The sequence below is a fragment of the Adiantum capillus-veneris genome, chromosome 25 (genome assembly GCF_014529385.1).
Source record: "Adiantum capillus-veneris isolate H3 chromosome 25, ASM1452938v2, whole genome shotgun sequence".
NCBI classification, from domain to species: Eukaryota; Viridiplantae; Streptophyta; class Polypodiopsida; order Polypodiales; family Pteridaceae; genus Adiantum; species Adiantum capillus-veneris.
Genome location: NC_140955.1, coordinates 23,326,847 through 23,350,166, shown reverse-complemented (window position 1 = coordinate 23,350,166; position 23,320 = coordinate 23,326,847).

Sequence of the window (23,320 nt, the reverse complement as noted above, 5' to 3'; positions counted from 1 at the left end):
AGCATGGAAAATATTATCTAGAAGGCCATGATTAGCGAGAAGAAGTTAAGCATGCAATGGCATCTACATTTCCTTTAGGTGGATGCTCTTCTTAAAGAGGTTCAGAAGGCTTCGAATGAAGTTGTTCATCAAAGAGTAAAGGGTATGCAACAACAATTCGTTTGTATTCACTGAGTTCTTAGGTTCATTTTATGTAGAGATGGCTTAATTATGGTCTCTCGAGACCAACTCAAGTATTTGGGGAGGAATTGTAAGGACAAGGTGTCGTGAGAAAAACGGATGTTGGAATGCATGGAACGGTCGTGAACTTATGCATTCTAAATGCAGAGGTCATGAAGTTTGCATTCTAAAGTTAAAAATACAGAGAGGTAAAACAGTGATGGTTTGTAGATCGTGCCCATTTCAAGTAAAGTAGAGTCATGAAAAACATACTATATCTAAATTGCCTTCAAAAGATTCTAGAACTTCCTCAACACAACAATCTAAGGGGCAAACTGGAATGAGATGTGATAATCAAGGAAGAGGGAGCTATCCAAGGGTTGTGATTGGCACCTCCACTTTAAACTTGCAAATTACTATATCCTCAAACACAAAGGGCCACTTTTGATAGTCATGTGATGCCAAGATTTGTCCAAGAAAGCTAGATTAGTGCTAGAGATGACAACACATAAACTAGGCAGCTAGGAAGGTGTGTCATGATGAAAAAGATACTTTCTTGCTTCCACAATACTAAGAGTAGGTGGTTTTTTCCCTACATCTACCATGGGACACGAAAGGATGAGGAGGACCTAACAAAACCCTGTTAGAAATTCATTGGTCAAGTAGCTTGGCAAAGCATACCAATGTGAAGGATTAGATGAGGCAAAGGAGCCTATTGTAGAGGAGAAGGGCATACAACATAAGCATGATGTTGATGGAGATATTGAGGTTGAGGTAGTTGCTCATGGTGAGGTCACATATCCTGAGCAGGCATAACTTGGTTCAAAAGGTGATCCATATGAACGATGAAGATGTAGCAAGAGATGTAGAGACAAATTTCGATCATGAATTTTGTACATTCCATTTAAATATCAATGAAATTATAGCCCAATTTGTCTCAATTTTGATTGAGTAATTGTTTTTAGCTTTGATTTGTCCCATTTTCAATGAATTTTTTATGTATTTTTGGTTTAACTAGCTTTACAGTCCTGGGTGATAGCCCTCCTCTGTATTCCCTAGACTTCTCCTTTCCTATCATTCCCTTGAGCATGAGCCTTGACTAGCTTATTGAATATAGCAGCTTCTACTCATATCGATAGCATTCTTGTCACTCATATTGGCACTATGGCCATCTCGTCAACTTGAACTGCACTAGGTCCATCTCCTCCTCGGTTGTACACAAGACGCTGTGTCCACGAGCCCATATGGCTTAGCCCAAAGAAGTAGATGTAGATGCATCATGAGGTGCAAGCTCAAGGTGCAAGAGACTCTCAACAAATTCCAACAACATTAGAGAGAAACTCCTCTAGATTATCAGATCTTGAAAGTAGAGGCTATAAGACTTTGTGCCATGAGTTTGTATGTGTTCAATCACTTCGTGGCATCACATTATGCTACAGACTCTTTTGAACAGGTAGAAGTTGATGGGCATGCAAAGGAGAAACTTGAGAGAGGTTTGAAAGAATGTTTTGAATTTTCCCATTGTTTATTTTTTTCACTTTGTCAATGTTTGGGCCAATCTTTGGAACAATGCTTTGAATTTCTCCATTGTGTTTTTTTTGCACTTTGTCAATGTTTGAACTAAAGGAACCTAGGGCACCATGGTGGGCCTACTCTACTAATAGAGTAGGTGTATAAAACATCGATGTGTAAAGCTTGTAACTTTGAAGGGGGGTGTTAAAGCTATGGGAAACTAATCTTGAAGAAGACAGCATAAAGCTTGAGGTGGCTTGGGCCAATGGCCACCAAGTTATTTGCAAACATATGCCTATTTAAAAGCACTTGGAATGAATGGAAGCATGTGTGTTCTTTTCTTAAAGATAAATGGTGCAAATTCACACATGCTTTGAAGTGTTTTTTTTTAGTTCTGACTAAGAGTTTGATTATGTCGTTGTTTGATTGCATGCCTCTATGCACGATACTACATATATCTTTTATTATAATGATTTTGTGTGTTATTGCAATCATGGTACATTTTTACATGATTATTTTGTTGGTTATTGGCATGGTATGATTATGACCATAGTTATGGTTAGGTTTAGTTTATTGGTGATTGTGGTTATGATGATACTCATGGTACATTTTTACATGATTATTTTGTTGGTTATTGGCATGGTATGATTATGACCATAGTTATGGTCAGGTTTAGTTTATTGGTGATTGTGGTTATGATGATACTCACGGTTTCAATAATGGTTATGGTTATCTTTTATTATTGTGCTAATGGTTGTCACTTTGGTTATGGTTATGGTTGTGGTTATAATTATCATTAACTAATGATTATGGTTTTGTTCATTGTTGGCATTGTCTAATGGTTATCATTGGGCTCATGGTCTAGTCATTTGGTGATGGTTATGGCTATAGGGTTTTTGTTGTGTTTTTGGTTATGATTATGGTTGTTCTTATAGTTATGGTTACATTTATGACCATGGTTCCGACTATGGTTATGGTTTGGATTATGGATATGGCGAGGATTTTACTTACGATCATGGTTATGGTTATGATGATGGTTTTGACTATGATTATGATTGTTTTGGGTTTGTTTCCAACGTCTCTTGCTTTAGTCACTCGCTTTGATTTCCTCAATTTTGTGTTTTGTTTGTGACTGATGTTTGTTGGCTTAGACAACATCTATTGGTGCTTCATTTACCAAAGGTGGTGTATGGTTGCCTTTTGCACTCTCCTTGGGCATAATGACTTGGGATTTGATATGCTATAGTTTTCATGCCACTATAATAGCAATTGTGAGTCCCTTTTGTCCCAAAATAATTTGCACACTTAGTTGTTGACACGAGGGCCGTAGATAACCCTCAATAGAGCCCTTGCAAAGACCCTCAAAAAATGCCTTAGTGTATGTATCTACATAGTTGTCAATAGAAGTATCCGTATATGTGACAAATAAAAATCAATAGGGACAATCATACTAATGATATGATATAGATGCTACTATTGACATCAATATGAACATTGGTATCCACACATGTTGTAGTGAAGCGCCTTAGAATACTTGGAAAAACTTGTCTTTTTGTACTTATTACCATTCCTTTTAGCCTTTTTTGTTTGAGCAAAAACTACAAATTTTGCTTGCTATTTGAAGAGGTAGCCTTATCATTGTCTTTCTAACTAGAAACAAAAGCCAACGCCAAAAACATGCATAGTACACGATACATCATACAAGCCTCTAGTGGACTGTTGATTCTCCATCCAACTTGTGCCTTGCAAACATTAATTGAAATACATTATTGTTGGAAACCACGACCAGTGGCTTTACTTAATATGACTGTTGTTGAAAGGGAAGACAACCCAATAACCACCAATGCTATCTAGCACAAAGCACGATAGACTTTGGGGTGCTTGTTCCACCAAAACCTTTAGGAGAATAAAATTTACAAAAAAGAAAAAAAAGAGCCCATATTCAAATTCAAGGGTTGAAATGAGGTCATATTCAAAATACTTGTGGGACCAAACTTTATGAGCTTTCTCAATGTGTTTCTAGACATGCAAATGATCACCAAATATTACTTCAAGTGCAAATTGCAAAGAAAAGGGTGCTTAGGAAGCTACCTTCACTCTTTGGGGGCAAAATAACACACAAAAGGAGAAAGTCACGAGTACATAACTTTTTTCTTTGTAGCAAATCGCACACATCCGCACACAAAAGGAGAAAGTCACGAGTACATAACTTAATAGTACATGTATATATTTTCCAAGTAATAAGATGAGGAAGCCCTAGAATGATGGGTGCATATACGCACCCTCATGATATGAGAAGGTGCATATTTCAAAGTTTCCTCCAAGACCAAAGACCTATGAATTATTTCAACCAAAATTGGGAGGTAGGGATATCATTGACTTGTCTATGCTACAGTTGTAAATCTCTCTCTCTCTCTCTCTCTCTCTCTCTCTCTCTCTCTCTCTCTCTCTCTCTCTCTCTCTCATCTTCATCTTTGCTACTTTCGTCTCTGCCTACTTTTTCTTTGGTTCCAGCTTCTTCACTTTCTCAAGGCTGCATTATAGAGATAGTGCAGCTTGCAACCAATATTAGGGTTGGTGTCCATAAGGATCCAGATGGGGCATAACAGACTATGGATCAAAGCTCACAAGCAATGGACAATAGCCAAATTTGTTGCCTCAATGGGAGCCTTTTTCCACCTACCAGCACAACAAGCTTAATCAAATGTTCACATACAAGTTACACAAGTAGATTGCATGCATTCAAATTGCAACAATCTATCTCTATAAGTTGGTGTGTGTGCATGTTGGTGGCTTATTTAGCTTTTTGAGTTCTCCATGTCCACTGGTGAAGGGGAGGAGTAGATCAATACAACCTTGGATTAGTAAGCTTAATACAAAAACATGTAAGTGGCTTTTCTAAATTGAGCCCCTCATGTCATCATGTCCTATTAGAAGTGCATATATATTGCAAGGAGATTGAAACCTTGTAGTGAGGGAAAAAAATGCCTTAACAATCTTAAGTATGCTCGCACGCTTAAATACATCATTATGTGTAATAAAATGGCCTATGAACTTTGAGAATAGCGGAATTAAAAGAATTAGAGTGAGCATTTTTATGAGACTACTTTGAGAACATAGAGGGTGAACTTAATTAGCGGTAGCAACATAACCATTATACTTAATTAACTTGGAATGAACAATACTTTTGCAAGAGAGAGAATTAGAGAACATGTCAACAGTTGAGGTGAGGACCAGATTTACGTGGAGCCGTCCCCCCTCCAATAGGATTTTGTATTATAGATTCTCCCATAAAGAGAGACCTGGTACAATACAATTTTTGTGTTCCTTGTGACCTAGGTGATGCAATAAAGATGGAAAGCTTCATCCATCACAAGCATAACATAAAGTTTGTAAAAGCATTAACCATCCCCGGTCTCAGTCCCAAGGCCTCAAACACCTTCAAAGGTGGAGAGAGCTAGCGGGGAGTGAGGGAAGGGAAGAGGAAGAAGAAGTAACATACGAGAAATAGATAGCTCCTCACTTATCATCACTCTTCTTGCATAGCATAGCATAATAGCATAATAATGATGATGAAGAAGATGGCAAGCTTAAGCATTGAAGCATGGCTCTTGGTTGGATTTGCATTCCACAGCCAAGAGTGTTGGTGTAGGCTCTCAACTTCCCAACAAGCTTGGAGAAGGAGATAGAGCTCTTGCACTTTGCCAAGCAAGAATGAGCATTAGAGTGTGTGTGTGTGTGTGTGTGTGTGTGTGTGTCTCATAAAATCTAATATCTAACCAACCCAAATGATTTTCTCATATTAAATTGATCACTTAATGTGGGAGAATAAATGGGAACAAGTGTTAAGATATAGATATGTGCTTATAGATCTATCTCAACACGGGGCCAATAGTAAAGGGGCCCAAATGGGAGATGGTCTATCAAGAGCAAGGCTAACCAATGGAGTATAAGACCTTAGGGTTAGCTTCATTGAAGACCTCCAATAATGTGTGTAAAAGTCCTTTGACCTTAGGTAAGCTAGGGCTGAGCTTGAGGTGGGAACCCGGCCCAAGGTCAAGGTGCTTGTCGTGCTTGTCATGCTTGAGGTGCTTGTCATGCTTGAGGTGCTTGATTAAGATGCTTGAGGTGCTTGACTGGCTCCATGCTTGAGGTTCTTGACTTGGTGCATGATTAAGGTGCTTGAGGTGCCTTGAGAAGCTTGCCTGAGATGCTTGTGGGAACACCCCCTACTTCAAGTGCTTAGTCATGCTTGATGACTAAGGGGCTTGCTCATCCAAAGTCAAAAATATCCCTACAAGGAGGGGGGCGAGCCTACAAGGGGGGGGGGGGGGGGGGGGGGGATGAGAGAGAACACAGACACACACACACACACACACACACACACACACACACACACACACACACACACACACACACAAGGGAAGCCCCAGCTTGAAGAGGCAGCAAGGACACTTGTAAAGTTCCTCCCCATGTTGCCCTCATGGTGTGCCTGAAGCCTATTGGTTGGCCACCCAAGGGGTCCAATGATAATTTAGGATATTTAATTAATTGATTTTGCATTTATCAAGTCCTCTCTCTCAAAGGGGAAAGGGGGACACTTGTCCCAAGGCTACCCATGTTGCTTGTAATGGCTCCTGCTTGTGATTGGCCAGGCCTAGAGGGGTCCAATGAGCTTCAAGCATGAGCTACAAGGGGGGGTCGACCCAAGAAAGCTAGGGGGATGCTTAGGGGTTATACTCACCCACACACACTCACAAACACTCTCATTGTGTACTATGCAAAGTGCAAGAGCTCCCTCTCTTTCTCCAAGCAAGTAGAGGTTGAGAGCCTACACCAACACTCTTGGCTATGGAGTGCAAATCCATCCAAGAGCCATGCTTCAATGCTTGAGATTGCCATCTATTTCTTCTTCATTACTATGCTATTATGTATGCTAGCACAAGAGTTATGATAAGTGAGGAACTAGCTCTTTCTCGTATGAAATGTTTCTTCTTCCTCTTCCCTACCCTCATTCCCTGCTAGCTCTCTCCACCTTCGAAGGTGTTTGAGGTCTTGGGACTGAGGCTTGGTATAGTTAAAGCTTTCTTCAAGTTTAGGTTATGCTATGATGATGATGCATGAAGCTTTCCATCTTCATTTCGTCACCTAGGTCACAAGGAACACAAAGAATGTATTGTAACAAGTCTCCCTTTATGGGAGAAATCATAATACAAATGCCTATTGGAGGGGGGACCGGCTCCACATAAATCCGGTCCTCAACTGTTGTCATGTTCTCTAAATTCTCTCTCTTGCAAAAGTATTGTCTATGCCAAGTTAACTAATTGCTATGATTATGTTGCTATCTTCAATTATGTCAACCCGCTATGCTCACAAAATCATTTCTTGAAAGTATTCTCATTAAATTCCGCTAATCTCAAATTGAATAGGCAAATTCCATTACATTGGTATTAGAGCATTTGGTTTCTCTTTTCTTGCTTAAGAAGAGAGGTCCTTAAGTAGCCTATACATGGTTGATGTTGTTAATTATAATAGAGTAAGTGGAACTGGGATCTAATATCGGTTTTGTTAAGCCCACTATGTGGGGGATGGTGCACACCTCGGGAGCTTTGGACTTAATAATGGAGTCTTTTTAGACTTGCCTACGGCTTTACCATTATTGAGCCATAAGAAGTCCGAAAGGAACTAGCCCTTGGTAACTCTGCTATGTTAGACCTACTCCTCTACTCTCTATAATTAACCACTTTGAGCCGTGGGTGTAGATACTTAAGAGCCGATTTTCAAAGGCTACGAGGAGTGGCAACTAAGGTTTTGAACGGCCAAAGCATACACTAAGTATAAACATAAATTTTGTTAACATGGCTGACAATAATCAAGAGAGTAGAATGAACATTGATAGCTTTGATTTTGCACATGAAGGTGCTAATGATGATGCTCCCATGTTTGTGAATTATCTCGTCACTAGGTTGCAACAAGCTATGGGCAACCTTGCTTTGCAAGCCGAAGTTACTCAACAACTTCGTGCTTATGGAATTTCCCTTCCTCTCCCAGAGGAGAGAGAGCTTAGGAGGCCTCTTGAAGAGACCCCCAAAAGAAGACTCTCTCCCATTCGAGAGGAGGAATCCAAAGAGAAAGAAAGCAATGACAGTCTAAGTTCTTCTGAAGATGTGGCTCCACGAAGACGGCGGTCTAGACGATCGCCTACTCCTCCCAAGAGGAAAAGAGCAACCCATAGTCCTTCTCCTCATCACTTTGAAAGGCAAGAGAGGAAACAAAGGAAGAAAAGGGCTAGGAAGAGGTCACCCTCTTCTCCTTCTTCTTCACCTTCCTCCTCTTCCGATGAAAGTTATGGCTATTCTCCTAGAGAATACAAGAGGGGAGGACATCGCAAATCATTTCCTGCATGGCGAAGGTCACAAAAGCTAAAGAAGTTCAAGGAGGGAGGAAAGAGTATCTCTTTTCTCACCTATGATGGCACCTTTGGTGCTACCGACAAAGTGTTGGCCTTCATCCAGCAATTTGATACGGCCTTTGGGGACGAGGGCTTCACAGAGTCCTCCAAACTACGCCATGTAGCTATGCACTTCCAAAAATCAGCTCGTCAATGGTGGGCTAGCCTTCGTGGCAATGGAGAAGCCCCAAAGACATGGAAAACTCTACGAGTTTCCATCATGAAGCAATTTCTTCCAAGTGATACTAAAGATAAAGTTCTTACCGAATGGCGCGGCTTGAAGCTTCTCTCTCATGAGTCTATCAACAAGTATGTAGACAAGTTTTGGGATTTACATCTCAAAGCTACTGTCTTTCAAAAGATAGACTTTGCCGAGCAAAGACAGCAATTTTGTGCGGGATTACCTGAAGAGATGGCCGAATACATCAACTCTCAACGGCCCGGTACTATTACCGAAGTAATCCACCACACCATGGTTGCTTCACGCATCAATTTCCATCAAGGGGCTAGACGTAATGTCAAGCCCATGGAAAACAAAGATAAAAATGATGCAAAGGGGAAATCCAATGCTCAAAATAATTCCCAAGGCACTTCCAACAACAACAATAACAACAACAACAATCGGTCCAAGGAGAAGGGAGTTTATAAAGGTAAAAACAAACTCTCTCCTGAAGAGCTTGAAGCTTTTCGCAAGGACCATAAGTGTTTCAAGTGTGGGGAGCAAGGACATGGCTATTGTTCTTGCCCCAAGAAGAATACTCGCAATGAGACTCCTAGGGCTTCCACCATCGAAGCTCCAAAAGAGGATGCTCATTGCAAAGGATCATCACTTTCCTATGCGTGGGGAAAGGTAAGAGAGCATGATGCCTTCATCTTGTTTGACCCAGGCTCTACTCTCAACTTCATATCAATAGAGTTGGCCACCAAGTTGGGCATTCAAGCTTTTGACATGGGAGATATAGTAACAGCTGATGCAGCTTTCAAGGGACAACAAGCCTCCGTTACTCCCTTGATTGGGAATTTGAGGCTTCATGTCCAAAGCTATGTCGACAAAGAAGACTTCTTCATCTCTCCTCTCCAACATCAGGATGTTATCCTAGGGGCACCATGGTTTGATCGCATGGCTGCCAACATGAAGTTCCCTGAAAGGAGAATTTACTTCACCTACAGGGGAAAGAACATGTATATAGATGCTAGTGAGCGTGGTCGCACTATTCCACTTGTAAATCCTCTTTCTTTTGATAAATCAATGAAGAGCTCAGTTTCTGCATACATGATTTATGTCAAAGAGTCTCTAAAAGCTAATAATGTTTCATCAAATGAAAATGATAGGAATCAAGAAGAGTTAGACTTTTCTACTTTTCTAAAAGGATTCCAAGATGTGTTCATCAATGATATCCCTATGGACCTACTTCCAAAACGAGGGGATGATGACCATCGTATTGAGCTCCTTCCAGGAAGCTCACCGCCTAACAAACTTCCTTATCGAGTCTCACAAGCTCAACAAGAGGAGATTATGAGGCAAGTACAGGAATTGGTAGACAAAGGGATGGTGAGGCCTAGTTCCTCTCCCTTTTGTTCTCCAGTCCTTTTAGTGCAAAAGAAAGATGGTACATACCGTATGTGTGTGGACTATCGAGCACTAAACCATATCACTATCAAAAACAGATTTCCCGTGCCTCGGGTAGAAGATCTGTTTGATAAGCTACAAGGCTCTACCTACTTTAGTAGGATTGACCTTAAGAGTGGCTATCATCAAATAAGGATAGTGGGTGAAGATATCAGACCGCGTTTCGCACACTATTTGGTCTTTATGAATATCTAGTCATGCCTTTTGGCTTGACTAATGCACCAGCTACTTTCAATCGTCTCATGGAGAAAATTTTTAGACCATATCGTAAATTCACTGAGTGTTCTTTGATGATATCATCATCTACTCCAAGTCTTTGGAGGAACATAAGCAACATCTCCAAGTGATTTTTCAAGCCTTGAGGGAGAACAAACTTTTTCTCAACCAAAAGAAAAGTGAATTCTTCCTTCAAGAGATTCAATATCTAGGTCATATTATCTCTCACGATGGTATTTGTATGGATCCATCAAAGTTAGAGGTAATAAAATCATGGCCTAACCCAAGGAATCTACATGAGCTAAGAAGCTTTATTGGTATGTGTGCATACTATAGACGCTTCATAGCAAAATTCTCTCATGTAGCAGGACCACTACACGACTTAACAAAGAAGAACGTTAAGTTTGTATGGACTGCTAAGGAGCAAAATGTTTTTGAAAAACTCAAAGAGAAGCTTACCTCCCAACCAATCCTCGTGCTTCCGGATCTCTCAAAGCCATTTGAGGTCCAATGTGATGCGTGTGGTGATTGCCTTGGAGCGGTTTTGCTTCAAGAAGGGCATGCCATAGCATATGAGAGCCGAAGGCTCAATAGTGATGAACGAGTCTTGGGCATTTATGAGAAAGAGCTTTTAGCTGTTCTACATGCCCTAGACACATGGAAGCACTACCTATTGGAGACTCCATTTATCCTACGAACCGACCACCAAAGTCTCAAGTATTTCATGACGCAAACCAAGCTTTCCGACAAACAAATGAGGTGGGCAAATTTTCTTTCGCAATTTAATTTCCACATTGCTCACATAGCTGGTAAGCACAATCAAGTTGTCGATGCACTTTTACGACGACCAAAAGTTAATGCGGTGTCTATAGCTACTCACAATGATCTATCCTCTATGATAGATGAGTATGCTACTGACCCTGACTTTAGAGACATAATGTCAGCCCTTGCTTTGGGGAAGAAAGAGGAACCATTCACCTTGCAGGATGGTTATCTTCTCCATGGCAATAGGCTATGTGTTACCCATTCCCTTCGTGAGAAGGTTATGTATGAATCCCATGCTCCTCCATATGCAGGGCATAGAGGTATTCAACCTACTCTCCGAGGAGTAGAGACGTATTTCTATTGGCCTACCATGAAAGTGGACATACAAGAGTATGTTTCCAAATGTGTAGTATGCCAAAAGACCAAGTATGATAGAGGGAAGCCACCTGGATTACTCCAACCATTGCCTATTCCAAATTCACCTTGGGAGAGTATATCCATGGATTTCATCTTTGGATTACCCAAGTCTATCCATGGGAATACAGGAATATGGACAATAGTCGACAGGTTTAGCAAGCAAGCACATTTTATTCCTGTCAAAAAGACTATTAAGGCACATCAAATGGCAACTCTCTTCATATCTCAGATTTTCAAGCACCATGGATTACCCACATCCATCGTGTCAGATAGAGATCCTAGAATGACCAGTAATTTCTGGAAAGGTCTCTTTGAAAATCTAGGAACAAGATTGAATTTCTCTTCGGCCTATCACCCACAAACGGATGGCCAAAGTGAGATAGCCAATCTTACGATACTCGATCTACTCAAGACTTATGTTACCGAAGTAGATCAACGCTCACAATGGGAAAAGTATTTACCTCTAGTAGAGTATGCCTACAATAGTACTGTACATACTTCTACGGGGAAAGCACCTTTCGAGATCATAGAGGGAAGACCTAAAAGTCCCTTGCTACTCAAAGTACATAGGAAGATCTTCGCCGACGATGAGTATAGCTGTGACCTACAAGAATCTTTTCAAAAGATTAGGGAGGCTATAGCCATTTCTCAACAAAGGCAAAAAGCTGCTGCTGATAAGCACAGAAGAGCCTTAATGTTCAAAGAAAATGATTGGGTCTTACTCAAGTTCCTAAGGCTCGATTAAGGCAAACGACGGGCAAAAATCCTACGGGCCATCAAAAGTATTATGCTAAACTAGCAAAAAGATACTATGGTCCTTTCCAAATCTTGAAGCCCATCAATGAGATGGCTTATCAACTCAAGTTGCGCAACCATTGGCTTATACACAATGCCTTTCATGTAAGCCTACTTAAGCCCTACAAAGGAGAGCCACCAACTGAACCAATTATTGAAGACCCTCCCGAAGTTGAAGACCAAGAAGAGGTGCTACAACCCAAAGCTGTCCTTCGGCATGAAGACAAGGTACTACGACATGGTAAGATAATCCGACGGTATCTTATTAAGTTCAAAAATTATCCTTTTGAAGATGCTGAATCGATGCAAGGAGTACAACTTAAGGATAGTATGAACCTTGTCAATGCTTACAATGCTACGTTAGAGTAAGCAAATGTACAATTCTCTTTTAGATGACTCATGTTTTTGTGTTATAAGACTAGTTCTCTTTTTAATTGTGCACAAATTTAACTAGTATGCATGCTTAGAATCATGTTTGTGATGACGACGTCTCTCAAACACCAAGTAGCATTTGTCACTCTACTTTGGGAGAATGAAATGGACTAAAGAGCAGACATGCTTGCGGCAGCTATGTCTCCCAAGCACCAAATGGATTAGTCATCCATCTTGGAAAGATGTCGTAGGGTAAAAAAGGGATCCTCTACCCGCTAAGTACGATTGACTAATGACTAAGGCTTTATCTCTTCTACCTCATAGTCGAGGATGACTATGATTTCAAGAGAGAGGTAATGTCATAAAATCTAATATCTAACCAACCCAAATGATTTTCTCATATTAAATTGATCACTTAATGTGGGAGAATAAATGGGAACAAGTGTTAAGATATAGATATGTGCTTATAGATCTATCTCAACACGGGGCCAATAGTAAAGGGGCCCAAATGGGAGATGGTCTATCAAGAGCAAGGCTAACCAATGGAGTATAAGACCTTAGGGTTAGCTTCATTGAAGACCTCCAATAATGTGTGTAAAAGTCCTTTGACCTTAGGTAAGCTAGGGCTGAGCTTGAGGTGGGAACCCGGCCCAAGGTCAAGGTGCTTGTCGTGCTTGTCATGCTTGTGGTGCTTGTCATGCTTGAGGTGCTTGATTAAGATGCTTGAGGTGCTTGACTGGCTCCATGCTTGAGGTGCTTGACTTGGTGCATGATTAAGGTGCTTGAGGTGCCTTGAGAAGCTTGCCTGAGATGCTTGTGGGAACACCCCCTACTTCAAGTGCTTAGTCATGCTTGATGACTAAGGGGCTTGCTCATCCAAAGTCAAAAATATCCCTACAAGGAGGGGGGCGAGCCTACAAGGGGGGGGGGGGGGGGGATGAGAGAGAACACAGACACACGCACACACACACACACACACACACACAAGGGAAGCCCCAGCTTGAAGAGGCAGCAAGGACACTTGTAAAGTTCCTCCCCATGTTGCCCTCATGGTGTGCCTGAAGCCTATTGGTTGGCCACCCAAGGGGTCCAATGATAATTTAGGATATTTAATTAATTGATTTTGCATTTATCAAGTCCTCTCTCTCAAAGGGGAAAGGGGGACACTTGTCCCAAGGCTACCCATGTTGCTTGTAATGGCTCCTGCTTGTGATTGGCCAGGCCTGGAGGGGTCCAATGAGCTTCAAGCATGAGCTACAAGGGGGGGTCGACCCAAGCAAGCTAGGGGGATGCTTAGGGGGTATACTCACCCACACACACTCACAAACACTCTCATTGTGTACTATGCAAAGTGCAAGAGCTCCCTCTCTTTCTCCAAGCAAGTAGAGGTTGAGAGCCTACACCAACACTCTTGGCTATGGAGTGCAAATCCATCCAAGAGCCATGCTTCAATGCTTGAGATTGCCATCTATTTCTTCTTCATTACTATGCTATTATGTATGCTAGCACAAGAGTTATGATAAGTGAGGAACTAGCTCTTTCTCGTATGAAATGTTTCTTCTTCCTCTTCCCTACCCTCATTCCCTGCTAGCTCTCTCCACCTTCGAAGGTGTTTGAGGTCTTGGGACTGAGGCTTGGTATAGTTAAATCTTTCTTCTAGTTTAGGTTATGCTATGATGATGATGCATGAAGCTTTCCATCTTCATTGCGTCACCTAGGTCACAAGGAACACAAAGAATGTATTGTAACAAGTCTCCCTTTATGGGAGAAATCATAATACAAATGCCTATTGGAGGGGGGACCGGCTCCACATAAATCCGGTCCTCAACTGTTGTCATGTTCTCTAAATTCTCTCTCTTGCAAAAGTATTGTCTATGCCAAGTTAACTAATTGCTATGATTATGTTGCTATCTTCAATTATGTCAACCCGCTATGCTCACAAAATCATTTCTTGAAAGTACTCTCATTAAATTCCGCTAATCTCAAATTGAATAGGCAAATTCCATTACAGTGTGTGAGAGAGAGAGAGTATACCCCCCAAGCACACCCCTAGCTTCTATTGGTCGACCCCTCCTTGTAGCTCAAGCTAAAATTTGATTGGATCCCTACAAGCCTAGCCAATCACATGCTTTAGTCATATCAAGCAAACATGCTAGCATTAGACAAGTGTCCTTCTTACCCCTTTGAGAGACAGGGCTTGATAAATGCTTACACAATCAATCTAATGAGCTAAATTCTCATTGGACCTCTCTAAGGGTCAACCAATAGGCTTTAGGCACATTATGGGGACAACCTAGCTAGAGGCTTGACATGTGTCCTATTTGCCTCTTTGAGCAAGGGGTGCCCTTTGGGAGAAGGAGAGGCCATTCAACTACCTCCCCTACTTGCATGGCTTGCCCCCTCCCTTGTAGGCTTGCATGTTGACTTTCAAGTCCAAGAAACTTGGCCTTCTACTTACTTAAGCACTTAGTCATCAAGCATAGGGTTAGTAAGAGTATGGGGTCTCTCTCTCTCTCTCTCTCTCTCTCTCTCTCTCTCTCTCTCTCTCTCTCATGCCCCTAGCTTCAAGGGCTCTCCCACTCCTTGCAGGGATTATGTTTGACTTCAAGCACATGCCTGCCTAGGTTCAAGCATGTACCTTAGTTATCAAGCATCTCATGCATTTTAATCTTCAAGCACTTCAAGCATAGGCCTAGCTTAACCTAAGATCTAAGGACTTTTACACTAACCTTTGGAAGTCTTTAATGAATCTAACCGTAAGGTCTTTTAAGCCCCATTACCTTACATTACTCTTTGATAGACCATCTCCCATTTTGACCCATTACCTTTGGTCCTGTGCTAAGATACATCTAAAAACTCATGTCTATATTCTAACTCTTGTTCCCATTTATTCTTTATTCTCCCACATTAAATGATCAGTTTAATATGAGAAGATCATTTGTGTATATTATATTTTATGCATTATGTAATAGGACTAATTTTTGAAGTTCTTAAAGTCGAAAAGAATGTAGTAGGCCATATCTTTCGTTTAGCACGATTTGAAAGATTGTTGAATAGTCTATTAAATAGAGCTTATATGAATGAGTTTGAGATATTAAGAGAGAACATATATTCTCTTTTTTAAATAATACACTAAAGACATATTTGATAAAGATTAATGAATAACAGATAGTCTGCTTATGAACAGTAAAATTGAGATTTTTATTAATATCAATGTTTTATATTTATGTGTTTTAGCTTAAAATGCATGGGTGGGCTTAAAATAAGTTGAAAAAGTAGCGGGAGACCAAAAAATTAAAGGTTTTGTGAGTCGCGATCAAAAGTTGCGTTTTCAACCAAATAAAGACGTTTTTCACAATTCTGTCCGCGATGCCTTGATCTACTCCCGTCGTTTTGAGTACCTAGATTGCTATGTTCTGATTTCGCTTGTAAAAGTTATGATGAAAACAAACAGAAAACAACAGTAGTGTAGTATACACAGGGACATGCAGACAGACAACAGCATACAGCTCTCCTTGCTATCAACCAAGAAGTGGATTTATTTCTTCATGGTGGACTATTGCAATTGAGATTATGATGGTACATAATTATGTTTTTTTCACTTTGATTATCATGTTGAATTGGTTGCACGAGTACGTTCTTTTGGCTATTTTGTAGACGATGCAGAAATCAATGTGTGAAACATTGTGCAAGGTGTCATGATATTGGGATTGTGATCGTGTTGCGATTTCGATTATGATGGTTGTTGCCATCATGAGATTGAGATTGAGATTGAGATTGAGAGTGTGATTGTGATTGAGATTGAGAGTGAGAGTGTGATTGAGATTGAGATTGTTCACAAGATTGAGATTGAGATTGCGATTGTGATTGAGAGTGAGAGTGTGAGTGAGATTGAGATTGAGATAGCTCGGGGGTGGTGGGGAGGTTATGAAACGAGCTATGCTCTTCTTGTAATGATTACCTTGTATCCATATAGACTCTTTATTTCATCTATTTACTCTGCATGCTCTGTATATTCTTTGTTCATTAACAATGTATTTCGCTCTCTCGTGTTGCATCACAAGTGGTATCAGAGCGGTTTCGATTTTGTGACATCGATGAAAGAATACGAGAAACGATTGACAAAAAAAGAAGATAAAAGTGGACGTAAATGATCAAATGAGAAGAAGTAAAAAAGAACTGATGACGATGATGAGGCCTCCGATGCGGGAGAAATGACGGTCAAATAATTCTTCAACAAGGCTAAGCTCAATGAAGCTGATGGCATAAGAGAGACATGCAAATATTTAGAAGCGTGGATTAAAGAACTCAAAGATTCGGATTATGCTTTCAATATAGAGTGGAAGACCACCAGAGTTATCGATAAGGCAATACCTACCAAGATCGCTCAATTAGAGACTATAGGCGATGCGTACGATAAAGGTAAGTCATCTACCCCTTCTTTGTGATGTTTTATGTCTTTGATACGTCCTTTGAAAGCTTCTGTGATCGAATTTATGCTTAAAAGTTGAGATTTAAAATTGAATTTCTTAATTGATTTGGATAGTATTCATTGCTTCTTATCGTCTAAATTTCTTGAGAAATTAAACTTGAAATTAAACCTGGAAGTTAAAAGACTTGTGGACTTAACCAATGGTAATAATAGTTTCATGAAAGAATTAGTATAAAATTTGTTTTTTTCTTTGAAAAGTCGGAAGCATAAAGATGATTTCTATATCATAAACACTGATTTGCATGGTGTTATCATTGGTATCAATTAGATGATTAAAAATCATGTTTTGATTGATTGTTAAGAAAGAAAAATCTATCTTTAATCATTTGATGATGATAGTCACACTCTTCGTGGAAAGAAAGAGATTCTAAATCTAGTTTTGGCCATGGAATTGATAAAGTGACTTAGATAAGAGTGTGAGACATTTATAACTTTTACAAACGAGTTAAAAGATGGAGCTGAAATAAGGAAGGAAAAATGATTTCTAGAGTATGTGAAAAAGCTTCTTGATGAATTCAAGGATGCTTTTCCTGATGACCTGCCCGGTATGCCTCCTCCTACCATGGGATAGAACTTTACCTAGGATCTCAACCATACTCTAGGGCCCCTTATAGATTCAACATAGGTGAACTTAAAGAACTAAAACTCCAACTTGATGACTTGCTAAAGAAAGGGTTAATCAGGCCTAGTGTATCTCCTTGGGGTAGCCCTGCTCTTTTCCAGAGGAAGAAGGATGGGACTTATAGACTGTGCATTGACTACTAGGGACTCAATAAACGAACCTTTTAAAAATAAATATCTCCTTCTGCATATCGATGAGGTGATGAGTCAACTTAGCGGTGCACAAGTATTTTCAAGTTTGACCTTCGATCTGGATACGACCAGATCGGAATTAAAGGAGGAGATAGTTAAAAAAACTGTATTTGAAACATTGAAAGCAAGGGTGGTTGAAAATTATACTTTGAAAATCTTAAAACTTGAAAAACCTTTATTGGTAACATGTGATGCAAGCGGTGAACAAATGGGATGTGTCTTATGTCAAGAGCGGAGAGTTGTGGCATGTGAATTTAGGAAGTTGAGAAGACATGAAGTAAATAATGAGTTTCTACTTTATCATTATATCTCTTATCTAAATTCTCATGTGGGAGGGATGTTTGAGAGGAAATTTTAATTCTCATGTGGGAGGGATATTTGAGAGGAAATTTTGTTCACATAAGGATAACTTGTATTATCATGATTGCTTATGTGTGTTTGTAAATTCCTCTTTGAAATATCAAATTTTGTGAGAATGCCAACAAAATATATTTTCTTAGATAATCGTCTTCTAAAGAAAAGATATGAAGACAAACTATAAACCAATTTGATTGTAGGGTTAGACAGCTTAAAAGTAGGATTCTTCTTGAAGTTTTCATTAAGTGAGATGTATCATGTAAAAGATGCCTCTTAGATTGAATTTGATGTTTTGTATGTTGAAAACCTCTCTTTCCAACTCTGAGGACAGAGTTAATGTTGATAAGGGGAGAATGTAATAGGATTAACTTTTGAAGTTCTTAAAGTCGAAAAGAATGTAGTAGGCCATAGCTTTCGTTTAGCACGATTTGAAAGATTATTGAATAGTCTATTAAATAGAGCTTATATGAATGAGTTTGAGATATTAAGAGAGAACATATATTCTCCTTTTTAAATAATACACTAAAGACATATTTGATAAATATTTAAAGAATAACAGATAGTCTGTCTATGAACAGTAAAATTGAGATTTTTATTAATATCAATGTTTTATATTTATGTGTTTTAGCTTAAAATGGGTTTAAAATAAGTTTAAAAAGTAGCGGAGACCCAAAAATAAAGGTTTTATGAGTCGCGATCTAAAAGTTGTGTTTTCAGCCAAATAAAGACGTTTTTCGTAATTCTGTCCGCGTTGCCTTGACCTATTCCTGTCGTTTTGAGTACCTGAATTGCTCTGTTTTGAGTTCGTTTGTAAAAGTTATGATGAAAACAAATAGAAAACAGTAGCAGTGTAGTATACACGGGGACATGCGGACAGACAACAGCATACAACTCTCCTTGCTATCAACCAAGAAGTGGATTTGTTTCTTCATGGTGGACTATTGCAATTGAGATTATGATGGTACATAATTATGTTTTTTTCAACTTTGATTATCATGTTGAATTGGTTACACGAGTACGTTCTTTTGGCTATTTTGTAGACGATGCAAAAATCAATGTGTGAAACATTGTGCAAGGTGTCATGATATTGGGATTGTGATCGTGTTGCGATTCCGATTATGATGGTTGTTGCCATCATGAGATTGAGATTGAGATTGTTCCTCACAAGATTGAGATTGAGATTGTAATTGTGATTGAGAGCAAGAGTGTGATTGAGATTGAGATTGAGATAGCTCGGGGGTGGTCGGGAGGTTATGAAACGAGCTATGCTCTTCTTGTAATGATTACCTTGTATCCATATAGACTCTTTATTTCATCTATTTACTCTGCATGCTCTGTATATTCTTTGTTCATTATCAATGTATTTCGCTTTCTTGTGTCGCGTCACACATTATGACAATGTTTACAAGGTCTAAATGGCACACATCCAATTTTCTCTTAGTAATGTGCACTTCCTTTAGATTGTCGATAATGTGAAAGGGGTGTACTTCTTGACATTGCTCGAAAATAACTATTTTTTTTGCCCTTGAACCTAGTGAGACAACCACGGCCTATGCAAAAATATAGGGTATTTGCTGGGATACATAACCGAAATGCCCAATTTTTAACCTTGAAAATCAAGGTCCAATGAAAGTAAACTACAAACGGGGATATGTGAGCATTGCTTCTTGAGTGGCATGTAAGCATTGGACAAATCCTGTGTATTTCTAACCATTGGAAAAATGGTGAGACCTCCAAGGCTCCATGGTTATGCTACATTGCTACCCAGTTTTTAGGGGCCTAAGAGCTAAACCTGAGGCATGATGTCTGCAAACCAATGAGCTAATCCCATCATGACAATTACAACCTGTTGGCAGAGTGGTAGATTTATACTATGAGTTTGCCTTCTGCTATACATTGTCCACATGAGTTTCCTTGTGCATGAAAATTTATGTACTTTGTTGGTTGGAACATGGCAACCACATCAATCCCTACCCATAACATTTGAAGCTCCTCTATAAGTGGTGTTAGGGATACAACCATGTTATTCACCTTGTGTTTTCTTGGCACAGCCAAGAAACTAGTGAAAACAACAAATGGCCCTTCTTGATAGCTACCCATGGTCTTCATATTGTGTTTTCTTGGCATAGCCGATGACAACAACAAATGGCCCTTCTTGATAGCTACCCATGGTAGAAGAGGCCATCTGCTCCATGACAAGCTCTGTAGTACAAAAAGGTTTACCTTGTCCATCTGCAGTCCAACAGAGGCAACAAAAGGCCCTTCCTTGAGCTTTGTCCATTTGTCTTTGCTGTGTTTTCATGCAATGGATTTGCACTTGAACATGCTCTTTATTTATGGAATGACATGGGAGTGTTGCAAAACCTTTGCTACTCGTATTTGTGTTAAAGATGTACCTTTTTGAGCCACATTTGGGGCACTTCTCCGAGTGCTCATAATCATTGACAAAGAGTATACAACATTTGAAACATGTATGGATTTTATTGTAATCCGTGCCCATGGACGTCAAAAGCTTCTTGTTGTTTGGTCAACTAGGGAGCATCTCATTACCCTATGGATTCAATTGAAAGAGCTTAAGAAGAGAACCTATTTAAAACATAGCTCATTGCTTGTCCCAAAACTTCAAAAGCAACATTTCTCACGTGAAAAGTTTAGTGAAACTAGCATTAACACTGCTAATAGATTGATTGCTCAACATCAATAGGGATGCTTGAAAAATAGATATCTTTGTGCCATTGTAGAGTTGTAGGCAAGCAAGTGTTCACATCACTTAGTGGTGGGCAAGAGGGTGGGGTCTTCCATGTTGGGGTCTTCTAATGCCCCGTGGTATATGACTGGTTGAGACTCCATTATTTGAGGGTTGTTTGCTTGAAAAATCACATATATTGTGGTTAAGCATTAAGCTAAAAATTGTGGCTAGTGCATTTAGTTATAGAATTGTAGGAATGCACACAAACTTGGAGAAGTAGAAGAAGAAGCTCAAAGGCTAAGTGTGTTAATACAAAGGTAAGGCTGCACCCTAGAGATATGGGCGTACATACAAACAAGATGGATAGGGAGGGAAAAATTTGCCTTGGCAATCTAATCGTGTTCAACAGATCATTACCATATCATGTTAACAAATCCCCTTTGGGATTGATGCAATGGATATGAACTGCCACATAAGTGTCAAGCCTTAATGTGATCAATCCACAACAGGAGAGCCAATCCACACCTTTGCATAAGTTTCCAACTTCTCATGAGGCATAGGCTTTGTGAAAAGATTTGTAGTGTTGCTCTTTTGTTAGTCACCACCCTGCCAGAGGTGGTGGGATTATCTATTGTAAGGAAAATATTAGTAATTTGATTATTCGTATATACTGGCTCCTTTCCAACTTATTTAGCAAGAATCTTTGTGAGATACCCCCAACCCCGCCAAAAAAAACTTTTTTTTCTTCTAAAACTCCTCCTTTCCCTCTCTACTCTGTCTCCTCCGCACCTTTCTTTCCTCCATCGCTTCCCCTACTTTTTCATCCTCCGCATGCATTGCCCTCCCTTCCTACTCATATGTAGCTCAGGTGCATCTCCCAAGTTGCACAGGTGCCCACTCTAGAGGACGAGAAGAACATCCTAATTTGCTATTGGCGGCAACGCGAGCCTTGGAAAATCGAAGAAGCAGCCTTGAGTTGTACTCTGGAGCTGCGAGCCTTCATCAAAGTTTAGTCCCTCCTTTGCATGAAAAATAATCCTCTTTCAAGACCAAGTCTCCACATAAATGATCCATTCTCATTGCCTCTGCCTTCCTCTTGTAGACGTCGCTGACTCTCCATGAGAGTGCGGAACTCAACAACATAACAAAAGCACATACACCAACCATGATCCAACATGCAAGATAGAAGCATACTTGCCTTGTTCATTCCGAGCTTTGCTGCTTCTCGGCCTCTCTGCTAGCAAGGTACTTTGATTGCAAAAAGAAATTGTGATAATAGCATAATCCCCTCCACTATGATCAGTGTTGTCGGCCTCGGTATACCACTCCACTATGATCAGTGTTGTCGGCCTCGGTATACCACTCCTGCTATGCCAAAAAACTGCAGCAAGAGAATTGAACCCTATTTCCATCGCTACCACCATAGAGGCATCGAGGGTATGATTTTGCACACAAGCATCGGTGTGGGATGCGGCAAACGAGAGAGAGAGAGAGAGAGAGAGAGAGAGAGAGAGAGAGAGAGAGAGAGAGAGAGAGAGAGAGAGAGAGAGAGAGAGAGAGAGAGAGAGAGAGAGAGAGACCTTGGCACACACAAAGAGAACGACTATTATATCTCATAGAGAGAGAGAGAGAGAGAGAGAGAGAGAGAGAGAGAGAGAGAGAGACCCTGGCACACACAAAGAGAGCGACAATTATATCTCATAAAGAGGAGGTTGGCCTCCTTGTGGGTTGCCCTCCCGATCCCGCTTGGATTCCCTTGAAACAATTCAAAAATGAACTATCATTGTCTACATTGTCCACATACCCCCGCGGCCTCCTTTTCTTTTAATTAACTCAACTCAACTACAACACCTTCCACGATTCGCCTCAAACTAATGTTCCAAAATTGAACATACATACTCGTAATTTAATAAATAATAAGCATTTGTGCATGTGTCCCATTTTTGCAAGGATTTTGATTTGGTGCTTGGCATTCTATTCTTGAATAATGTTGCACACCAAGTAGGAGCATATCCATCTTTTGTGGAGTGAAGGTCCAAGAATCAAGGATCATGAGTCCTTTGTGATAGTTGGCCTTGGGCTTGGAAATAACTGCAGCCCCTCACAATGTGGTGCCTACAAATTCGATGTGCGGGAAATGTTTGCCTTGAACGAGGGTAAAAAGAAGAAGAAGCGGTTAAATAAGAAAAGAAATTAGCTCAAAATTCCTATAATTAGCAATTTTAGTTTGCATTCACACAAGAAAGAAGTTTGGCTACTCAAAAACAAAAAAAAGGCTTTCTTGGACATCGCTAAAAATTCATGTGAATCCTCACTTGTTGTCACTTTATATTTTGACGTCATGTGTATGCATCTTTCACATTACCCAAGAGGCACATACCATTATCCACGTTCTCCTTTGGTGGAGATACCTTTGAACCCAAAAGTGCATGTGAAAACGAATCACCCACTTTGCCCTTTTTCTTTTTAGTAACCTGATGTATTCCATTTCCCAAAAACTTGGATAAAGAAAAACTTTTATCTTTGACCTTGACAAAAAATTGAAAATCTTACCTTTGCTGAAGCCAAATAGTCAAGCACAATAAAACCATAGAGAGGGGTTAGCCACTCTACAGAATCCAAAACTACAATATCTCATGAAAAGGATGGATT